General features: G+C 37.7%; 2 pseudogenes across 2 annotated transcripts; both read right to left on the bottom strand.

Moving 5' to 3' along the window:
• Positions 1–1,154: 1,154 nt before the first annotated feature.
• Positions 1,155–6,136, bottom strand: LOC306653142 (coiled-coil domain-containing protein 90B, mitochondrial-like; annotated as a pseudogene). Its single transcript has one exon. The product of its transcript is annotated as a coiled-coil domain-containing protein 90B, mitochondrial-like (transcript).
• A 1,362-nt stretch (positions 6,137–7,498) lies between these two features.
• Positions 7,499–10,234, bottom strand: LOC306653226 (cofilin-2-like; annotated as a pseudogene). The gene is made up of 2 exons: positions 9,024–10,234; positions 7,499–8,990 (listed from the first exon to the last, which is right to left on the bottom strand). The product of its transcript is annotated as a cofilin-2-like (transcript).
• Between the last annotated feature and the right edge of the window lie 12,443 nt (positions 10,235–22,677).

Here is a 22,677-nt window from a genome sequence, read left to right on the forward strand (position 1 = left end):
GGAATATTGGCACTAAAGCAATGTCTGGTAAGATAAAGTCATCGCCAACACGGGGAGGGAACAAAGGAAAAGGATGGGAATAACACCAAGCAACTGCAAAGCCCAAGTTATGGATGAAACTGTCTAGGATGATTCCAGACATGGTTAGACTGCAAATGAACTCCTTGAGGCAAAGAGAAGCTAAGATACACTTGTTAGGATGCCAATCAAACCACAGCAGTTGAAGGATGGGAATTTCTTGTTCTGGATCTAACACTGCTCCCCACCGGTGACAAGTTAATCCCACTTTCCACTGAGGTATGAACACTGAAATGTGAGGTTGGCCTTCATATCACACACTGCAAATACATACAAAAGTGACTGTGGCTATTTTTATATGTGTCAAGGGTTAGAGAGCAAATTGACAAAATATTCTGCCACAAGTTTAACGCTTTAATACTACAAGGAGAATAAAAATCCCAAGTATACCTCATTTTGAAATCCCTGTGGGATTTATAATGGCTTAACTTTTAGTTGATAAGAAATGTATATATTTTTTGGCATGTTAGAAAAGTTGGCAATTTCAGAGGTGATGTTTTGACAAATAGCATAGATCGGAACAAATGGCAGTAAGCATTCAGAAAATATGCTTTTGACAAGCGCAAAGGGAAATAATGACGTAATTCCCTGCAGCTACATGTTTGAAATGGAAACATTTGGAATGGAGATGATAGAAAAATAATTTAGGAAAAAAAAAAAAAAAAAACATGCTGTATGAAGGTTTTGTCAAATGGGTAGTGTGGGATAATTTTGTAATAGTGGAATAACATTTCAGAAAAAGGAAGGTGCCTGTTGACTGAGACTGTATTTGATTATCATAGAAGAGATGAAACACTTTTTCATAGTCAGAAAAATCAATATACAGCCAAAGAAGAGAAGCCATTTGATGATAAGGCAATAAAAACTTCAAAGGCCAAGTTAAGAATGTTTCCTAATTCATTTCAGTTTAAACTGATCCCCGTGCTGGTCTCACGCTGTCCGCCAGCTCTTTCTCTGGAATATGTTACCCAGTCTCCTTGGAATCATTACCCGGCTCCTTGGAATGGAAACTGTGTCAGTCGGGGGGGGGGGGGGGGGTTGGGCGGGGAGGGTGAGTGGGAGGGAAAATGGTGCTGGCAGAAAGAGGAAGTGTTTTTTCAATTTAGAGCCAGAAGTAAGTGCTGACATTGTCTCACATGTGTTTGGGGACAATGGCACATGCCAATGGTAACACGTCCACTTTGAGTCCCTTGCTCAGAGGCATCTGGCTGTGGGCTGCAGAAGCCACAGCTTATTCTCCCTCCCCACCCCCAAATCCCTGAATTTCTTTCTTCCCTCTTGGGACTGGGAACAGGGGATGACACATAATTTCCACCTTGGTATTGTTAACATAATCATTCAGAATGAATTGTCTTATTTCCCTACACATATTTTGAAACAAAATTTTTTGCCTTACAAAAACTTCATTCCCTCTCTTCATAGTTGATCTTTTGGGGAGTTTGAACATTCGCCTCAGCTGACTTTAGAGCTGCACTAAGCAAATCCTGTGTTCTCTAGGCCAAAATAGACAAAGTTAAGTTAAAGGAGAGGGCTAGTTGATGTAGGGACTGTAGGAGAGAGGCTGGTTAATCACGTGGGCTCCACCTGCTGCACCTCCCTCTTTCTCCTCAAGGGCATTCTGGGAGTTCAGATTCACTGGACTTCCAAGTCCCCTCTAATGACCCAGGGCTGTGAAAGTTGCTTAGTCCATTGGCTAATACAGGGAGAGGGGGGGATGGTTTATTTTTTAAAGATAGTTTTATTCAAGTACAGCACAATGTCTACATTGAACATCTTTTGTTTAGAAGGCAAAATAATCTCCTTTGCTACATTTTTTATAATAATCTTTTATATAAAAATTTAACCGTGCAGTAGTCATCAGGGATGTTAAATCCAGTAAGCATGTAGGCTAGGGAATAGTTTTCAAATGTGCAGCACATGCCAAAAAAATTCTATTTGATTTGCAAAGTTCTTCAAGCAAGTACAAGAAAACTTTAGGTCGGTTTCAAAAGGATAAGGACAAAATGCCCTTATATCTCAAATCAGGTTTTGGGTGACAGCTTTTCAACATAAAATACAAACACAAAGATAAAATACTTAAAAACACTTTAGTCCATATATACTTTGAATATTAGTAAGTTTCTGCTACAACTGAAAATGTTCAAAGACATTCTGTCCTGGTGTAATGTTCTACAAAGCCAACAGCAGGATCATTAGTAGTACTTCCAGAATCTAAGATCCCAATGCTATTGCCTGGCAAGTGAACACAGGCTGCAAGATAACAAACTCTCAAGTTTGACTCCATCAGTGTTTTTAAGGAAGCAATTTCAATGTCAATTTTATTACTGGTTTCTGAAAAACACTTTTAGTTTGAGAATCTTTTCTGGTAAATTCTGTGGTTGCTTCCATAAGTTGCTTTTCTTCATCTGTAAACATCTATTACCCTGCTCCTTTCTAGGTTGATGTCCAATGTATTATCTGCTCTGATTCTACTTGTTTCATTTATTAGTAGTTGTTTAACTTGGTCTAATTTAATTTTTATTTTTTCATACTGTGCTTTCAGATTTGCAAATTTACTTTTCTTTAGGCTGACCATTTCTTTCCTGATGGAATCCAAATGAGCCACTAGCTGTTATACTGTTATTTCCTGTTGAGCTTGAGTGACCATCTCTTTACAGATAGTATCCAGGCTGACATTTGATAAAGTGGTTATTGCTACTACAATTGTTTCTTCTTGTGCTTTGTCAAATCCACAAGTTTAGAAGTCCTGATCCAATGCATGGGTATCAAAAGTTAATTTCTTTGTTCCAAAGGAGTATCCACTGACCTTCTATCATATCCTTCCTTGGTTGTGGTGGTCAAGAAATCTGTCCACAGGGCCTGGGAGTTGAAACTCAGTAGCCCTTGCTGCCACCAGACCATAGGAGCCACCAAAATCAGCAACTCTTCATGTTCTCCACCTTTGCCACACTTTACTCTAGGTTTCTCCCCAAAACTTATTTGTAGACATAGATTATAATCATTAAAACTTTGTCTGCATAAAATTCTCTCTGTCCATCTTTAAAAGAATAAATTGTTAGTACTTGAATACAAATAGTAGGAGAAAGAGAGATAATCCCCCACCCCCGACACTGAGGATTTAACCCCAGGCTTCTTTACTACCGAGTTATTTCCCTGGTCCTTTTTTATTTTTTGAGATAGGCTCTCCCTAAGTAGGTGAGGTCTCCCTGAGTTGCTGAGGCTGGACTTGAACTTGAAATCTTTTTGCTTCAACCTCCTGAGTCACTGGGATTATAGGCACACACCCAGCAAAGAGCTAATATTTTAAAGTACCATATATGGGCTAGGGTTGTGGCTCAGTGGTAGAGTGCTTGCCTGGCATGTGTGAGGCACTGGGTTTGATTCTCAGCACCACATATAAATAAATGATTAAAATAAAAGTCTATCAACATCTAAAAAAATTTTTTTTTATTTAAAAAAAATAAAAGGCTATAAGTCAAGTATGATGCTATTGTATTACTTTTACCTGAAGGAGATATTTTCTAAATCTGGGATAGAATTCCTCTTAGGATGAAAATGGGTTTCTTTATTTTTAGGGTCCTGGCAAGCCATTTTGATGGGCTACCAAGCATTAGAGTTAAGTCCCAGTTAAAGGGCCTGGGCAGCCTGAAAAGACGGAGAGACAGGGACACGTAACAGACTCATTGGTGTGAGAAAGGGGGTCCTAAAACATGATAGGAGGCTTATGGAAAGGGAACAGGGAGAATTTTCCTGCATCAGGATTCTCCAAGAAACCTTTTCTTTCAAATTTTTACTATGGAAATATTAAAGTAGAATGAGTAGTGTAATGAAACCTATGTACCCATCCCTCAGCTTCAACAATTGTCATCCCACAGCTATTTTGTTCCTTCTGGGAATCTGCACCTACTTTCCCACCCAAAACTCTCAGTGAATTATTTTGAAGCAAATCCCAGAATTGTACTGTTTCACATATAGTATTGTAATCTACAGCTGAACTCTGGGGCATACTTCCCTCTTGTTTCCTGCGCTTCAGTCAAGTCGACTGCTGTACTTTTATGTCAGTGGTACTTCGGAGGGAATTAAAAGGAAAAAGTCTGCATTTAATCCAAAGTGAATGAAGAAAAGACAATAGAATGAAACTCGATACAAAGCTGAGTTCAGTGAGCAGAGCTCCTGAGAACCCTTGAAATGATTCAGAAAAGGGGAGGGAAAGAGGGGATGCTAGTTTTTCTACAGGAAGTTGGATGAAAGCTTTATACAGGAGCGTGTGTGTTATTAAAAAGAGTGACTCTAGAAGACTAGAAGGCTGGGGACAACCAGACAGCTGGCATTTGGGTTACAGTTGCATATTCCAAGTTTCCTTGAAAGGAAAGAAAATACTAAATTTAAACACCATCTTTCAATTTCTCAGTCAATAACTTCCCTTTCTGTCTGTTTCACAAATGCAGTCTCAAGACATCCATGAAAGGCATTTATTCTCTAGGAAGTCTTTCAGAAACACTAAATCATTAAAGGAGAGAAGTTGTTAAGCAGTTTCAATCCCAATTAAGTTTTCAACTGATTTCTGTGTAGCTCTGTTCTTTAACAACTTGTGGGGAAACCAGCAAAAATTATCAAAACAGACATACACACTTGCATAATTCTCCCATTCATTCTGGGGTGAGAGTGGGGGAGCAAGTAAGTGACAATAATGGAACTATATATAGATTTGTCATATTCATAATGTTCTTGAAGTTTATAGACAGAATTTATGACTTGAAATGCCATCTTGTCTTAAGACCCATCTACATTGTTGATAATTGTCCCCCAAAAATCCAATGTTGAATATACTGTGACCTTCTTTGCAGCACATAACGTGAGAGAGAGCTGTTATTTCCAGGATAGTTTATTTTGAGATTATTCTTCATATTCTAATGGAAAGAATTTTTTCTTGTAGAAAAGAGAATGACAACTTTCCTATCTTTATTAGATAGTCTATCAGATGTTTTTCTGTTAGGCAGACAGAGGCTTAAAGTGAGAAACAAAAATATAAGTAATATTAAGAATATATTGAAAACATTGCTACCTAGAGGCCTTAGAAAATAATATGCAGACATCCACTAGATGTCACTTGATGTCTGCCTTTTTGAAAAGGTAGGGATTTTTTTTTTTTTTTTAATGGTTTATCTGCAATTATAAATCGACAACTCCCAGTGAGTCCAACCTGGCAGAAGACAAGATGCAGCAATATTTGACTGAAAGCAGGCAAAAGTCATTAGATGAGAACAATGATTATAACTTTAAATAAGATTTGGGTGGTTGCAGGGTTTGCATAATCCCTCCTGGCATCTGTAAGGATGAAGAGAAGCCAGCAGCTTTGCCCTCCTGCTGTGTTTAAACAAAAATGGAAAATTGTAATGAACAGCTAGATTTTTCCTATCTTCCATTTTCTCCTTTCTTCCTCCTCTCTCATTTTTAGCAGAATTTGACTTAAAATGACTTGTCCTTTAATGAAGTCATTTGCAACATTTTAAGATCAGTTATTTGTTCAAATTTCTACCTACAAAATTAAAACTGTTTTGATCCTCATCTATGTGAAATGTTATATGACAAACAGAGGTCTCTAGAAATTTTGTGAGAGTTCTCTGGGGTTATCCACTTCCTGTATTTGCTAAAAATCGAATAATCAGTTCCAGTAGAGACCATGTATCCTGGGGTTTTGTTTTGTGTAACAGCTATTTGTTTATTTTTTTAACTGTCATTGTATTTTGGCTTCATGATGGTTAAATAAGTCTCGGTATTAAGTAAACTTCTCTGACCCTGCCTATTTCCTGTCTTGTCAAACCTTTCCTTGTAAGAATAACAGTGTTCTTTTATTTGGTAGTGTGCAGCATGATGTTTTTGGCATGCCCAACATTTTTGACTTGCAAAAATTTGTGACCTCAAGTGTGAGAGAAGTGAATGCTTTCCTCAGTATCTCATAGGGTTCCAATCTTAAAAAGTGTCCTATTACATATGTGTTAGAGTTGTGAAAGAGTCATCAGCCTGTTTATTCCCCAAACATCACAAATAATAAATAGAATAGGTTTTTTTTTTTTACCAAGTTATTAAAATTATTAAACCAGTGAACATTTTGCTGCTACTAAACATATAATTTCTCAAACTGGTCTAGTTATACAAAAATGCAATAATTTTATTTACTGTTTCTAAGTAAATCTTATCTTTAATTTTTTTTTTTTTTTTTTTTTTTGGTATTGCGGTATTGGGGAATGAACTCAGGGGTGCTCTACCCCTGAGCTACATTCCCAGCCCCTTTCTCACTAAGTTGCCCAAGTTGACCTCTAACTTGCCATCCTCCTGCCTCAGCCTCCCCAATTGCTGGGATTATAGGCATGCACCACTGTTCCTGGCTTATAAAAACATGTCTTCAAACCAATACACATTTTGTGGGAGAGATGGTATTGCTGTTTCAAGTCAAAAAAAGGACATCTTTGTTGCCTAATCTTTTCAAATCCAGATCTATGTGTTTGTTAAGTGGATTCTATCAAAGAAAAACCACCAAACCCAGAAGGCCAATCAAGAGTCTCCCCTGCCCCTGACACTTGTTTTAGAGTGGATATTGATAGCATTTTTCTCTATCTTTTGGCTTATCTTTTCTTTTTCAATAATATGAACAGTAGGACAGTAAAAACCACGGTGAACACCTTTTGCATTCAAAGACTGACAACTGCTAAATATTTATCTTAAAATCCTGAGAATGAACTAGAACTTGAAGAAAGCAGATTGGGTCAATTTGAAGTTGTCAGGAAATAGATTCTTATAATTATATAGCAGTTATTTTGGTAATTTTCTGAAAGTCTCAGCTAACAAAAATCTACCTGTCTGAAGCAGACGGAATTTAGTTTAAAAAAACACTACCATCTAGCTGTTCTGTTTTTTTTTTTTTTTTTTTTTTTCAGTCTTTAGCCTAGAAATATTGTTCTAATAAAGAGCCTGTGGTAGGCATTAACAAGGAGAACTGAAAAGTTGCATTCATCATTTTAATCTGGAATACTTTTCCTCTAAGGGTCTGAAACTCAGAGCTATAAACTCAAGATTTTCTTAGACTTGTCATCAAGCCTGCTTCTATTGTTCGTTACCATTAGTATTTCTTTCCAGAACTGAATCCAAGGAGATTTAAATTGTATTACTAAGGTTTATTTCATTTATACCACACACATACTTTCCTACTATACCATAGCACAAAACACTGTTATGCCATCCTCCTGCCACAGGAAAAAAATGAAGTAGTGAGCGATGCTAGATATTAACTCATCACACCAAGTTATTGACATTTTTAGCTTTAACATAGAGCAGTTGTGGTCTGCGCTTTGAAAGTGGACTGTCTGGGTTCAAATCTTAGCTTCACCATATACAAGTTGTAGATTTAACCTCTCTGAGCCTCAGGGTGCTCTCTGGTAAAATGGGGAAAATTATACTGTTTATGTTACTAACTTTGAAAACTAAATAAATCCTGTTTGCAAAATACTTAGCACAGGGCCTAATCCCTAGTAACTGCTTAATAGAATCTACTGTTGTTATCATTATTGTGAGTTATGTCTTACAAACTTCAGACAATTGGCACACTTTATAGAGTGTGTCTTTTTTTTTTTACAAAAATACCACTCTTTAATAATGGTATTTTATATTAGGTGGCTTTAGGGATAGAATATTGTTTAAACCAAAGAAATCCAATAAATCTTGAAAGTATCATGCATGAATGTGGTACAAAAAAGTTCTCAAATGAGCAGTGCACGAATTAACACATTTAGCCTAAAAGTGGTTCCACATAACATTTCGCAAAATTTCCAAGGAAAAGAAGGCAACGTTCTGTAACATGCCACAATTTTTATTGCAATGTGGCCATTTTTGTGAGGGTGGGGAGTTTGATCTCAAAACAATGTTTAAGGCTCTTTTATGTAGAAATTGCCATCATGACTGATATTCAAATATCTTTAGTGTTAGAAGACTCACATGGTAAACATAAAACACCTACACGTATTCGGTAGTGTACACTCAATGGAAAGGTGTTAATAACAGCTATTTCTTTTAAGAAGACATGCAGGTAATAGGAATGAACACTGAGGTACTAGGATAAATTGATGACACTTAATGAAATGTAATTGGCATTCCTTTTGGGGGATTAAACTCATTTAAAAAAAAAAAGTGCTTCTAATGTATAGTGTTATATTCGTGCTGCCATGTCACAAAAGAAGCCTTGCCAAGGCAGGTGAGGTGTATGAGTGCTCCAGCGCCTCACAGAACTACAATCAAGTGCAACTATAAATAATACTGAAAAAAGTTCACCATCTGACCAGTGGATAATACTTTCAAGGCATTCAATCTGCTTAACCCTTTGCAGTATTCTAGACTATTCATGTTGACAATCACATTCATTGTAGGGCTTGCTGCAAGGGAGGCATATAACCGGTTGTTTTTGCTAAAATAAGATAGGAAGGCTTTCCTTGGGTTCTGTATAAAAGTAACCGTATTAGAGTCTAATGGCAATCACTGACAGGCTGCTTAAATAAATATCTCCTTCATTCACTGTGTTAGAAGGGCCCAGTGGAAAGGGAAAAAAAAAAAAAAAAAAAAAAAAAAAAAACCAGAAAAAGAAAAACAAAACAAAACACCTAATGCTATTCCAATAGTCTGAGCTGGAGAAATGAAACCCCCTTAAGATCCAGATGGCACTTGTTGGTCATACTACAACAGTTTTCCTTCAAGTGAAACTACTACATTGCCTCCCAATTTCTCTCCAAGTGTTGACCGGTCCTTAGTATCATCCAAGTCATTTACTTGCCTCTCGTGTTTAATACCAGTAAATTTCTTTTTAATGACATCTTTAGAGCTAGCATAAACCATATTGCTTTTTAAGGGTGCACTTTCAGGAGCTCAGAATACTAGGGCTTATATAAGGCTTATACTAGGGCTTATATAAATACTAGGTCTTCTTTCTTAGACTCTTTTGTTTCATATGTGGCATCATACAAAGCAGATCAGCAATCACTCAGAGGTAGCAACTTCACAAAAGATGTGTAGGGGTCCTCTACAGTATCACTAATGTCACCCACCAAGCTCTGCTTTGCTTCCTCTACAATTATTTGTCTTTTGTCATTACTTAAACAGAAGAGAATTGCTTTCTTTCTTTTTTTGATCTCTTGTGTGGAAGATTTCCTTACCTTCATATCATTAAAATCTTTGATGACTTTATCATTCACTGTAACTCCAGATGTCATAGTGCCCGAAGCTGTGACTGCTGAGTCTGTCATATTTCTGAATAGGAATTTTGAAAAGAATTGAGTGTTTGGGGTCAAATTTCCTATGTCACTAATGCACCTAAAAATTCATCTTCAATGTGGTTTGTGATTAGTTCTAATACACCAATATGAATGCAAGAATCAGTGAACCTTCTTGTTATAAATTCTTCATGTTTGTAGAATGTAGAAAAATATTTTTAAATTGCTTTAGAACATTCATTAATCCAGAGGACATTTTGAAGAACAGTGGTTAAATATTTAAAAGAGAAGATAATGAGATATTTGTCCATATGAAACATATTCACTTGCTATTTGTTCTCCACTTTTAAAAAGTCTAAAATTTAAATGTCTATTGGTTTTTTTTAGTCTAAGGTAGCATCACTATTTTGTTAGCATTAATCAATGATAAAGGCAATCCATACTCACAGAACAGTCCTTTTCATTACTGTCATATTTGAGATTGTTTAGCAATCTTGATGCCTGTGGGTTAAGAGATGATATGATTAATATAAATAATCTTATTAATAGTAGAGGAAATTCAGAACTGTGGTTTTATTGTGGCAACAATTTAGCCTAAACAAGGGTACTTATTGGATTAGAAGCTACAATATTTGCAACAAACATTGACCAAAGAAGTGCAAACAGAATAAAAATGGCAAAGTGCAGACATCTTAAAACGACCACTGATCTCTCTTAAACACATATACATATGTGTTCTTTTTTTCACATTTGTTGAAATTAGGGAATCCTTCTGTGTTTTTCTTACACATTTTCCATCACTCATTGACTTGAGTTTGCAAGGCCAGCATTACAGATGTGATTTATTACCTCTCTGGGATTAGGGTTGCAATTCCAATGGAAATTCCCTAGGTATAATGGTGCCCTTGCCCTTTAAAAGAGGGTGTCAGGATCCACACAGAGAGGGCTGCTTTAAGAGAGATAAGAGAGAGAGAGAGAGAGAGAGAGAGAGAGAGAGAGAGAGAGAGAGAGAGAGAGAGAGAGAGAGAGAGAAATATGATCAGAGGAGTCAAAGGCATATTCTACTCACATGATTTTGCATTTTAAGTGCTTTACACTTACCAGTAAGTGAAATTTCTATCAGACTTCCTCTTGTATGTGAGCGTGAATTCAAAATAGAGACAGATTCTAAACTATGAATTTAGGCAGTTTTTAAAATCTTCAACAGTTATTATATTCTCATCATACTAACTGCCAGGAACTTTTACAAATTATATCTGTTTTGATCCTCATGGCCGCCATGTAAGGTAGGCATTATTATTCCTTTTAAAAAATATAGAGAGCTCAACCTCGGAATCCTAGGAGAATCCAGTGCTGACCGATCCAATTCTGATCTCTGAATAAATTCTTTTCATTGTAACATAGTACTCAAATTTCAACTGGGTATGCCATGGCTTTCCCCCAGGCATGAGTTGGTTTAGGGACTTTCTTAGGGTTTGCCTATTATTCTGAGATGAGAAGAGAGCCTTTTCATTGGTCAAAAAACCTAAAACCTTTATTTCACCATAGCAATACACTATTCTAATCTTATCCTAGCAAGAAACACATGCTATTCCCTACATACAGTTTATGAGGGGAAAAAAAAAATCCCCATTTGTGATTCCAAATACCTTCTTGATTTTCTTTCCCTCTTCAAAGGTCAACAACACTTTTAAAAATGAGAGTTTTGAGGTAGCAATATACTGGACTGCATGGCATTGTTAAGACAGTCCATTTGCAGTCAGGAAGAAGTGTTGTCAACATATTCTCAGTTTCCTTTCTTTTTAAAGTTATCTTTGGAGATATTGATGGTCCTTTCCCATCTATCTCCTCTCCACCTCTGCCAATAGTGCTTGCTTTTGATTTAAACATCGGTATGGTTAAGAGGTTAGCTGATCTGATATATCAGTACATTTCATCTCCTAACAATGGATATAAGCCTATCCAGTCCAAGAAAATACTGAGACTTGCTGGGAATTATCAGTGAAAGATGCCCACTCTTTCCTAATGAACATGAACAAGGAAGTGTGTTCACAGCAGAGAGTAGCTGACATCTTAAAACCAGTAGGGGTTAACACCAATACTCAAATTATTCCATAAAATAGAAAAGGAGGGAACCCTTCCAAACTCATTCTACGAGGCTCCTATCACTCTGATACCAAGACCAGACAGACACATCAAGGAAAGAAAACCTCAGACCAATATCCCTGATGAACATAGATACAAAAATTTTCAATAAAATTCTGGCAAATCGCATACAAAAACGTATTAAAAAGATAGTGCATCATGATCAAGTGGGGTTCATCCCAGGGATGCAGGGTTGGTTCAACATACAGAAAACAATAAACATAATTCATCATATCAATAGACTTAAAAACAAGAATCATATGATCATCTCAATAGATGCAGAAAAAACATTTGACAAAACACTGCACCCCTTCATGTTCAAAACACTAGAAAAACTAGAGATAAAAGGAACATACTGTGACATCATAAAAGCCATATATGCTAAACCCAAGGCCAACATCATTCTAAATGGAGAAAAATTGAAATCATTCCCTCTAAAAACTGAAACAAGACAAAGATGCCCTCTTTCACCACTTTTATTCAATATTGTCCTTGAAACTCTATTTAGAGCAATTAGAAGAAAGAAATTAAAGGTATACAAATAGACAGAAGAATTCAAACTATTACTATTTGCCAATAACATGATTTTATATTTAGAAGATCCAAAAAATTCCACCAAAAATCTAGAACTCATAAATGAATTCAGAAAAGTAGCAAAATAGAAAATCAATACCTATAAATCAAACATTCCTATACATCAGTAATGAATCTACTGAAAGAGAAATAAAGAAAACTACCCCATTCACAGTAGCCTAAAAAAAAAGAAAAAAAAACTTGGGAATCAATCTAACAAAATAGGTGAAAGAATTGTATAATGAAAACTACAGAACACTAAAGAAATTGAAGAAGATCTTAGAAAATGGAAAGTCCTCCCATGCTCCTGGATAGGCAGAATTAATATTGTCAAAATGGCCATACTACCAAAAGCATTATACAAATTTAATGCAATTCCTATTAAAATCCCCATGACTTTCATAGAACTAGAAAAACAATCATGAAATTCATTTGGAAAAATAAGAGACCCAGAATAGCCAAAGCAATCCTTAGCAAGAAAAGTGAAGCAGGAGGTATCACAATACCAGACCTTAAACTATACTACAGAGCTATAGTGATAAAAACAGCATGGTACTGGTACCAAAACAGACACATAGACCAATGGTACAGAGTAGAAGACACAGAGACAAACCCACATAAATACAGGTATCTCATACTGGATAAAGGTGCCAAAAACATTCACTGGAAAAAAGAGCCTATTCAATAAATGGTGCTGGAAAAAATGGAAAGCCACAGGTAACAAAGTGAAATTAAACCTTTACCTCACACCCTGCAAGAAACTCAACTCAAAGTGGATCAAAGACTTAGGCACTAGCACAGAGACCCTGCAACTACTAGAAGAAAAATCTTTCCTTGATGAGACCCCTAGAGTGCAAGAAGTCAAATCAAGAATCAATGAATGGGATGGATTCAAACTAAAAAGCTTCTTCTCAGCAAAAGAAACAATCAGTAATGTGAAGAGAGAGCCTACAGATTGGGAGAAAATCTTTACCACATGCACCTCAGTACAGCATTAATCTCTAGGATACATAAGGAACTCAAAGAATAATACCAAAAAAAAAAAAAAAAAAAAAAAAAACCCAATCAATAAATGGGCCAAGGAACTGAACAGATGCTTCACAGAAGATACACAATCGATCAACCAATCTGTGAGAAAATGTTCAACATCTCTAGCAATTAGAGAAATGCAAATCAAAACTAATATATCATTTCACTCCAAGCAGAATGGAAATTACCAAGAATACAAGTAACAATAAATGTTGGTGAGGATATGGGGGAAAAGGTACACTCATACATTGTTGGTAGGGCTGCAAATTGGTGCAAACACTCTGGAAAGCAGTGTGGAGATTCCTTAGAAAACTTGGAATGGACCCACCATTTGACCCAGCTATCCCACTCTTCAGTCTACACCCAAAGGAATTAAAATCAACATACCACAGTGATTACAACAATGCAGCCACATCAATATTTACAGCAACTCAACTCAAAATAACTAAACTGTGGAACCAACCTAGGTGCCCTTCAACAGATGAATGGATAAAGAAAATGTGATATAATAGTTGGGGGATCGGGTACTGGGTGACCAGGCTGCAGCCTTGTCTGGTGTCTGTACCTCTGGGCACTTTAGATGAGTGAATAAATCCCCTCTATGTTCTAAGCCCAGTTGAATGGACTTTTTTGGTCACTCACTACCTTTAGCATTTTAACGAACCCAGGGCCCATTTTTTCCCACCAGAGGGAAAAATGAAAGGCCTCTTGCAGCCGCCCCTTCTAGTTACAGGTTGCCTGTTTTAAAGGGACCATGCTCATGTTAAGTGAAATAAATCAAACTCAGGAAGTCCAGGGTCATATGTTTTCTCTCATGTGAAAGCCAGAGAGATTAAAGGAAAAGAAAGATCTGTGGGGGTGGGGGATAGGGGTTGGGGAGGTGTTCCAGGAATCTCATAAAAAGTGAAGGGAGACAAGCAGAGGATAGGGACTAGAGGCGGGCAGGGAGGAGGGAAGGGAAAGGGAAACACTTAGGAACAATATTGGCAAATTATCTTATTATATCATGTGCATGCACAAATATGTAACAATGAATCCCATTATTATGTATAATTACAATGCACCAATAAAAAGTATGGAAAAATAAAGGAACTTTTAATAGAACTTAGTTTTGTTTTTTGAAGCACATTAAAATTGCAGAATCAGGATTTAAAATATGGACTAAAAAGTGATTGCATTCTGGGACAAGTCTGCTACTCTTAGCTGTGATGGAGCAGGTGGCTGACAGAAATTACACCTTGATCATTTCATTGCCTTTGAAGTGCACACCTGGGGTTGACTTCTTGGCTTTGTGGATCTCTGAAAGGCTTACAGTGTGCAGTTACAGCTTAGCATAAACTCCCCATGCCAAAGACTAGTTACTCTATGTGCTTTCTGTTTATTTTATTTTTGTTTGTTTGTTTGTTTTTAACTACTTAGAATTTAACTCAGGGGAGCTCTATCCCACATCCCAACCCTTTATTATTTTACTTTGAGACAGAGTCTTGCTAAGTTGCTGGAGCTGGCCTCAAACTTGAGATCCTCCTGCCTGTTGCTGGAGCTGGCCTCAAACTTGAGATCCTCCTGCCTCAGCCTCCTGAGTAGCTTGGATTGCAAGTGTGTGCCTCCACGTCTGGTCTGGCTTGTATGTGTGTGTGAGTGTGTCAGTGTGTTTTAAAAATAATTGTGTTCAAAATGTGCTTTGAAATGAGTTATTTTATTTTAGATTTAAGAGATTTTTTTTGAAATATTTTAAATTGCTTCAGCATGTTGCTGAAATACTGCATGTATGTAGCTTTAGAAGCTTATATTCATGTAGCCACTATCCAGATCAAAATATCAAACATTTCCAGCACTCTCCAGGGATCCTTCACACTCGATCAATAACCTCCATCACCACCTTCGTTTCCTCCAAATTAATCAGTATTCTATCACCATCAACTAGTTTTGCCTGTTCCTAAGCTTCATATAAAAGAATTATTGGGGTGTACTCTTTTGTGTCTACCTTCGCTCTTCATCATGCTGGGGAGAGGCATCTGTGTTGTTGCACGTCTTTGTAGTTTGTTCTTCTCTTTTTGCTTTTGTTGTTTGCTATGGTATGTAGTACAAATGGAAAGTATTTGGATATTATAAATACAGCTGCTGCAAAGAGCCTTGTACTTTTGGCGTTGGGGTGTACATATCATCCAGAAATGGAATTGCTGGGTCGGAGTAGTCATTAACTTCTTGAGGAATGGTGCAGTTAGAAATAGTGTTGGTGGTTTGTATATAGACTATGCCATGGCCTGCCCCGGTTCTCAATGGTTTAGAGTAGTAAGTCTTTTTCTGGCTCTGGGAATTCAGGTAACTTTTCAGTGATCTAAACTACTTCTTCAATCTTTTTTTATTTTCTATTTTTTTGATTTTTTGAGATGCTAGGGATTAAACCTATGGCCAAAGTGCCTCAGTCCTATGACTCTTCAGAAAACATTGTTAGGTTAAGGAGAAAAGTTGCCAAGAGCCAAATCATGAAAGATCCATGTGTTAATGAGGCCTCTTCTGAAAACATGGGGCTCATGTCCCTCTTTTCGATGCTTTGGTCATGGAATGATGGAATGGCGCTTGTCACCCTGTGCCCAGCCACTTGATCAGAACACACGGCCCTGCCTAACTTGAAGAGGAAGTGTAGTGTTCTGCCTACCTAGAAGGAAAGGAGAAGCAGACATTGGTGAGTATAAATGATGTTCCCGTATCTCATAGTTCCTTGACTCCAATTTCATACTGAATGAGAGTTTGCTCAGGTATTCAAGTCTAGGTAGTAAGAAATTTTCCATGGAATCTGAAGTCATTTCTCCCCCTCAGCTCCTATTATTATTATTAAGAAGTCCGACGCCATTGAAATTTGTTATGTAGAAATTGTTCTTTTCTCTGTAATTCTTTTTTTTTATTATTATTTTTAAAATTTTTACAGACTGCATTTTGATTCATTGTACACAAATGGGGTACAACTTTTCATTTCTATGGTTTGTACACAATATAGAGTCACACCATTCATGTAATCATACATGTACATAGGGTAATACTGTTTCATTCTACTCTTTCTGTCCCTCACTCCTCCCACCCCACTTTCCTCTACACCATCCAAATTTCCTTCATTCTTCTCTTCCCCACCCCACCACCCCCCTTGTTATATATTGTCATCCACTTATCAAAGAAAACATTTGGCCTTTGGTGTTTTGGGCTTGGCCTATTTCACTTAGCATGATATTTTCCAACTTCATTCAATTTTCCAGCAAATGCCATAATTTTATTCTTCTTTATGGCTGAGTAATATTCTGTTGTGTATATATACCACAGTTTCTTTATCCATTCATCTATTGAAGGGCATCTAGGTTGGTTCCACAATCTAGCAATTGTGAATTGAGCAGCTATGAACATTGATGTGGCTGCATCACTGTAATATGCTGATTTTAAGTCCTTTGGGTATAAACTGAGGAGTGGGATAGCTGGGTTCTCTGTAATTCTTGAGGATTTTCTTTTTTTTTTTTTAATTGTAAACAAATGGGGTACAATTGTTTCTCTGGTTGTACATGAAGTAGAGGTGTACCATTTGTGTAATCATACATTTACATCAGGTAATGACGTTTGATGCATTCTGTTATTTTCACATAAGAGAACATCTTCATGTATCTGGAGATCATTGCTTTCCTGTCTACATTTTGGTGTTGGGGAATTAAAGAGTTCATTGGAAGCCCTGTATACATGGGTAAGAGTAAAGACTAGTGAGTTTCCCTATAGAAAGAAGAGATGGCATCCAGGCATTTGGTTGGGTGACCCCCCTGTTGGGTGCATGTAAGTATCTTCTTTCAGGGGTCACTTTCTATTAAAAAAAAGGGGGCAACTTGCCAGTTGCCTCAGTGGGTTAGTATAAGATTGGGGATGAGTGTTGACAAAACCAAGGGAAGGTTTGCAAGTCTCCCCTTCAGGCAAGTCTCATCCTTCAGTCTGAACTTTCACTTCGTCCTTCTGTTTCTGCCTGCCTCTTCTGCTGCTCCCTGGTGTCACTGTGTCCAGAACACTGCTGGTTCAGCATTTCCAGAGAGCAAACACCCTTCCTTCTACCGGGGCAGGGGAGAGAAGCTCATGGTGTGGGCTGTATGACTTACTTAGGCAAACTTTCAACACAGTCTTTGTTTTAGCTCTACCCATTCTCTTCATCTTCATAAGCACCGAGAGCCATCAATTCTTGACCTTTCCAAAGTTCTTTAGAGTAACTTGTCTTCTTCTTTTTGGCTTCCTCTTCTTAGTTTTTACTAGTAAAAACTTTCGGGTTTTACTGTTTTTCCTCCATGCTGTTCAGCCAACTCAGTTACTACTCTTTTTTTGGCTTTCATCTTCTATAATGTTACTGTCAATTCTTGTCTAATGTCACTCTGCAGCCTTTTTTTTTTAATTCATTGTACACAACTGGGGTACATCATTTCGTTTCCGTGGTTGTACACGATGTGGATTCATACCATTTGTGTGATTATACATGTACATAGGGTAATTATGTCTGCCTCATTCCACCATTTTTCATTACCCACCCCCCCATTTCCTTCTACAGAATCCAGAGTTCCTCCACTCTTCTCTCACTGCCCCCCACCCCCGCCCCCACCCCCACTATATATCATTCTCCACTTACCAGGGAAAACATTTGGCCTTTGGTTTTTTGGGATTGGCTTATTTCACTTAGCATGATATTCTCCAATTCCATCCATTTATTTGCAAATGCCATAATATTCCTCTGAATAATATTCCATTGTATATATATACCACAGTTTCTTTATCTATTCATCTGTTGAAGAGCATCTAGGTTGGTTCCACAATCTAGCTATTGTGAACTGAGCTGCTATAAACATTGACGTAGCTTCTGCAGTCTTTTTTTGTCCCTGGGAGTTTAGACCTTTTTAATTTCTTCACTATCATTTTCAGTAGATTTCTCCAGATAGTATATATAAATGTTTATCTTTAATTTTCTATGTTCCATTTGAATCATTACGATTTTCCAAAGCTAAAATATGATCAATTGTCTTTTATAAACTCTAACTCAAATGCCTATTACAGTAATCTAACACCTTTATTTACATTAGCATACAAAATCTTTCATGAGTTGACTCTTAGTAACTTTTCTCCTCAACCCAACAACACAAAGATATTATTTCCTGTTTCTCAGAAATTTCTTCTCTTTCTTGTTTTTAAAACTATGCATTGACTTTCTATTATTTGGAGTCTGCTTCTTTTCTTCCTAAAAAGCATTTACACATTCTTCCCTTTTCCTGTAATACATTCTTTGACTCCTTTTGACCAAAGTTGACCTCTTCTTGTGTGTTCACATCTATGAGAGCAGTTATATTTTCCCAGCCCTACCACAATGGAGAATCAAGATGCAGCATTTCCCAGTTCCATTATGGAGGGTGCTACATAAAAGATCACCTTCAAAGGCTAAGATCATCTTATTCTTCTTTGACTATTCTAACACTTAGCAAAGTGTCTGCCAGAGTGCAGACATTCAATATGCATGTGATGAATGAATAAATAAGGAAGAGATAACCTGAAATTCCTCAGGTGTTGCAAAGCAAGGCACCTAGGGCAAAACCTTCACCCAGGAAGTCTAGGTCCCAAACCTCGTCTGACGTGGGCTTATGGTATATTACCTGGCATAACTCACTTCCACCTTTCTGCTCTTCAGTTTTCTAACTTGTAGTATAGGGGTATCTCACAAAGTGTTATCACTTTTGGATATTGCTTGGAGCTCTAATGCCTCTCAAATCAGTTATAGCAAAATCAGGCTCCTCTGTTTCAAACTCCATAACTGAATCGTTTTCCTAGCTGTGCTGCACCACCATTGGTGAACAACCCCATAGCCGGGCAAAATAAACTGCCCACTCAAGGCTTATTGGCAGTCTCTCCCTCTGATAAATGTTACCAATGCTTTTACAAGATGCACCATTTTTTGCCTGACCTTGTTTGCTCAATGCTGACCTCCGATGAGGCTACAAGCAAGTCCCACCCCACAGCTGCTGCCTCTCTTGGTAATCATTTCTTGGGCCAGAATTTGTTTTGTAAAAGATCCAGCTGTATGGAAAGTCCCAACAATTGCAGTCAATAGAATCTAATCCTCAGCTCTTTGTTGTTGAGACTTTCAGGTGGGAAAACCTGCAAAAGATCAAACCCTCGAAGGACTTTATCTCAACTCCTGGGTGCCTTTTCTGATGACCTGATGGGAGAACATTTGTACAATATGCTTTTTCCTTCAGAACATCAGCTCTGAAGCCAGTCATGGGGTTTTACTCTATTTTGCTGTCTAACTTGGCCAGGTTACTTAACTATTTAAAGCATTGTTTAGGTTCTTTTTATGTATGGCTGTTAACACCTTAAATGCTGGTTGTGAGAATCCACAGAGTAACATATGTACAACAACTAGCAGTGGTAACTATCCCATTTTAGAGGTCACTAGCCTGTCTACAGATGAGCTATCATTGATCAGTTGTCTGACCTAGTCTTCCTGGGCATTGTCTGGGAGAATAACTCTGTTTGAAACTTCTGTGGCTTTCAGAGTCTTTCGCTTCCAACTGAAGTATGAATATCAAAGGAGAAAGTGTGACTAGGGTCCCCAGCCTCAAATACAGCAGAGCACTAGATATAATAACAGTATTGAGACACTGAATTTAAATGATAAATTGCATAAAAATAAAATATAACTAACAGAGCAGGAACAGACTTAGTATCCTATGACATAAATTGTTTTGGGAAACCTTCTACCAGCAATTTAGACACCCAGTGGCCACTGTCCTTCCTTTGGAAATTTTCCTTATGTGAAAGCTATTTACAAATCATCTGAAGTGACATCATTCCAAACATTAAAATCTCACCACTGGAAACTCCTGTAATGTGGTATCTCTAGTTTTTTCCTGTAGCTCATTTAAGAGGGAGTGACAAAGAGGCACATGCCACAACTGAGGCAGTATCTGTGTTCACAGGGTTTGATGGGGAGCTATCTTTCAGGTGTGTGACCGGCATACATCCTACATAAAAGGCTAACCATGCTATGCAAGAGAGGTCCCAAAGGAAGTAGGCCATGGAGAGTCTTATCCATTATGCTAGTGGCCTAACACTTATTCATCTCTGAAGACAAAACCCAATTATTGATACGTACACTAAATATACTGTCTGAAATTCTTCCTTCTCAGATTGGATGTCCCTGATTCCAAATTATGCCTAAACTTTTCCTTCATGTATCCAGGGAGGGCATAGTAAAATCATCCATGCTTTTCTGAGTTCTTCTTCCCCAATACTAGTTCTTCCAGAAATTCTCCCTCTTCATCGATCCATTCTTTTCTTCTCTTTCTCAGCCTCCCACTCCACTTCATCATGGGTGAATCCATATTCTCCATCTTTTTCTAACGCGGCTGTAGGGGTACCCTCTAAGAATACCTGCCTAGTAGAGCCCAACCCCCACAAAATATCTGAATCCTCACTCTGAGAGTATGGGAGTAGCTTGAAAGGCCTGCAATGACACTGTCACTCAAACCAAGTAAGAAGATGTCCTGTTCTGTATCTTCTCCTTTCCTGTTTTCTCAAAGCCAGAATTCTAGGAGGTGAATTACATGGCACAGGGAATTTGATTCTTATCAAAAGCATAAAATCTGGAACTTAACTCCTCTTTTCTTCCCCTGCCCATTTTCATTGATTAAATCTGAAATTTCTTATGTTGTCTTCCTATCAGATTCAATAGTTTCTTTAAGAAACAGGAGTTTTAGATGCTTCTATCATTGGTAATCATTATTTTACTGCTTTTTAACTTGTAAAAATATAACTTATCCCAAAAATATTCAAACAAACTTGGAGACAAACATCTGGCAGAGAAGGGAGGAAGGGAGTTATTTACTATTACCAAATTTTCTCTTTTTTGAAGAAAATGGGTCAATTTCATATTGCTGTTGAAATATATCCCCCAAGCAGTGCTGGTTAGTGTTTTGATCTGTTTTTTACATAAAAAGATGTGTTTTTTTTTTTTGTTTTTTTTTTAATGGATGACACGCCCCAATAGCATAAGACCAGAGCTTGGGAACCTCAATCTGTTCCAGAAACCAGAGTTCCCACATAACTACATAATGTGCTGCTATCAGATTACCAGCTTGCCACAATTGCCTAATGTAACAGTGAGTTCAGGGCGCTGCCGTGGGGAGGTATAATTTCCAGGGGGATGACTTAGGCTGAGTGGTTGCAGTACTCAGGAATTAATGTCCAAAACTTATGGGCAGGCTGGTGCTCCACCTAGATTCAACCCCAGGTCAAGGATATCCAGGATTCAACTTCCCAAGGTCTTTTCCTGCTCTCTGAGGTGATGTTAGATATTAGCTGTTGTTTCTATGAGACAAGGATCAAGGAAAGGGGACCATTTAATTGCACTGCTGCTCTTACTTTCATGCTTCTGAAACATCTTGATTTCAGAATCCTCCAAATGATTTCTGACAAGATGATCCCTGATTTTTCCTTTGTAGTGCAAAATTGCTTGTTGATTTTATAATGGGTTCAGGATGGTGATGATGATGATGATGATAGTTTATAACTAAATGCAGTAATTTTTCTATCAAATTTTAACTCGTATCCATTTTTGTTCCTAATACATTATCCAGTCCCAGATCTGGACCTGAAATGAGTCAGGCTTACTAGTAGAATGACAGGATTGAATGTGGATTTCACGTGTTTCTGGAAGTGACAGGTAAATGTGATATGCCCAGAAGACAAGATCCAATTCTGTTTTAGATGACTGGTAGTATTTCTAGTTGAACTTAATGCATCCAAGTTCGCTGGAGTGAAACACAACCTGGATCACTAGTTATTAGTAAAATTCTGGCATAAATATGAGAAAAACCTGCAATTTGATCCATATTCATTTCTCAGCTCCTATTTGCACCACACACATTCCCTGAAGTGGTCCTGCTTGGCTCAGAGCTCCGCCTTCACAGCCTTGGTGGGCCAACTCCTCTGATCCCAGATGACCAAGTCCCTGTGCCTTCTAATCTCATGTCATAAGCACGATCATTGCCCCAGCTTCTAGCTCCCATGTGTCAGTCCACGTCATGGTTTACCTCTCCTAATGGCAAAATCCTTGACTGAAAATTATCCAGATGTCCCAAAGAACTAAGTGGGCAAGTGGCTAAATAGTCCTGTATAATGATGATTTTCAAAGAATTTTCCTAAGTAACAGAATGTTTTTTTTCTTCGAATTAAATCTCAAGCAGATGCCCAATATCTAAAACAGATGAACATGGCACTGCAGAGATGATCCACCAAGCTTCCATGTTAGCCCTGAGGAATCTCCACAAACTTGAAGGCTCCTGAGAACATGGATTGGAAACCGTTATCATACGGGATTCCAAAAGGGAAGAGGAAACCAAAAAGTTTGCGGCTCATTTCAACAGCCATTCACGCAGTAATTATAACTTCGGTTCCGTGACCTGCCTCTGAACCCAAGCTTCTTGGATTCTATTCAGAGTAAAGGGAGGGGTGACCTATAGTAAAACTGGCTTCCCACTCCCTTGCTCAATTTCTTCCTCAAGGTTTTCACCAACCTCCTGCTCTTTTACCT

Source organism: Sciurus vulgaris, assembly GCF_902686455.1.
Source record: "Sciurus vulgaris genome assembly, chromosome: 2".
Lineage (NCBI taxonomy): Eukaryota > Metazoa > Chordata > Mammalia > Rodentia > Sciuridae > Sciurus > Sciurus vulgaris.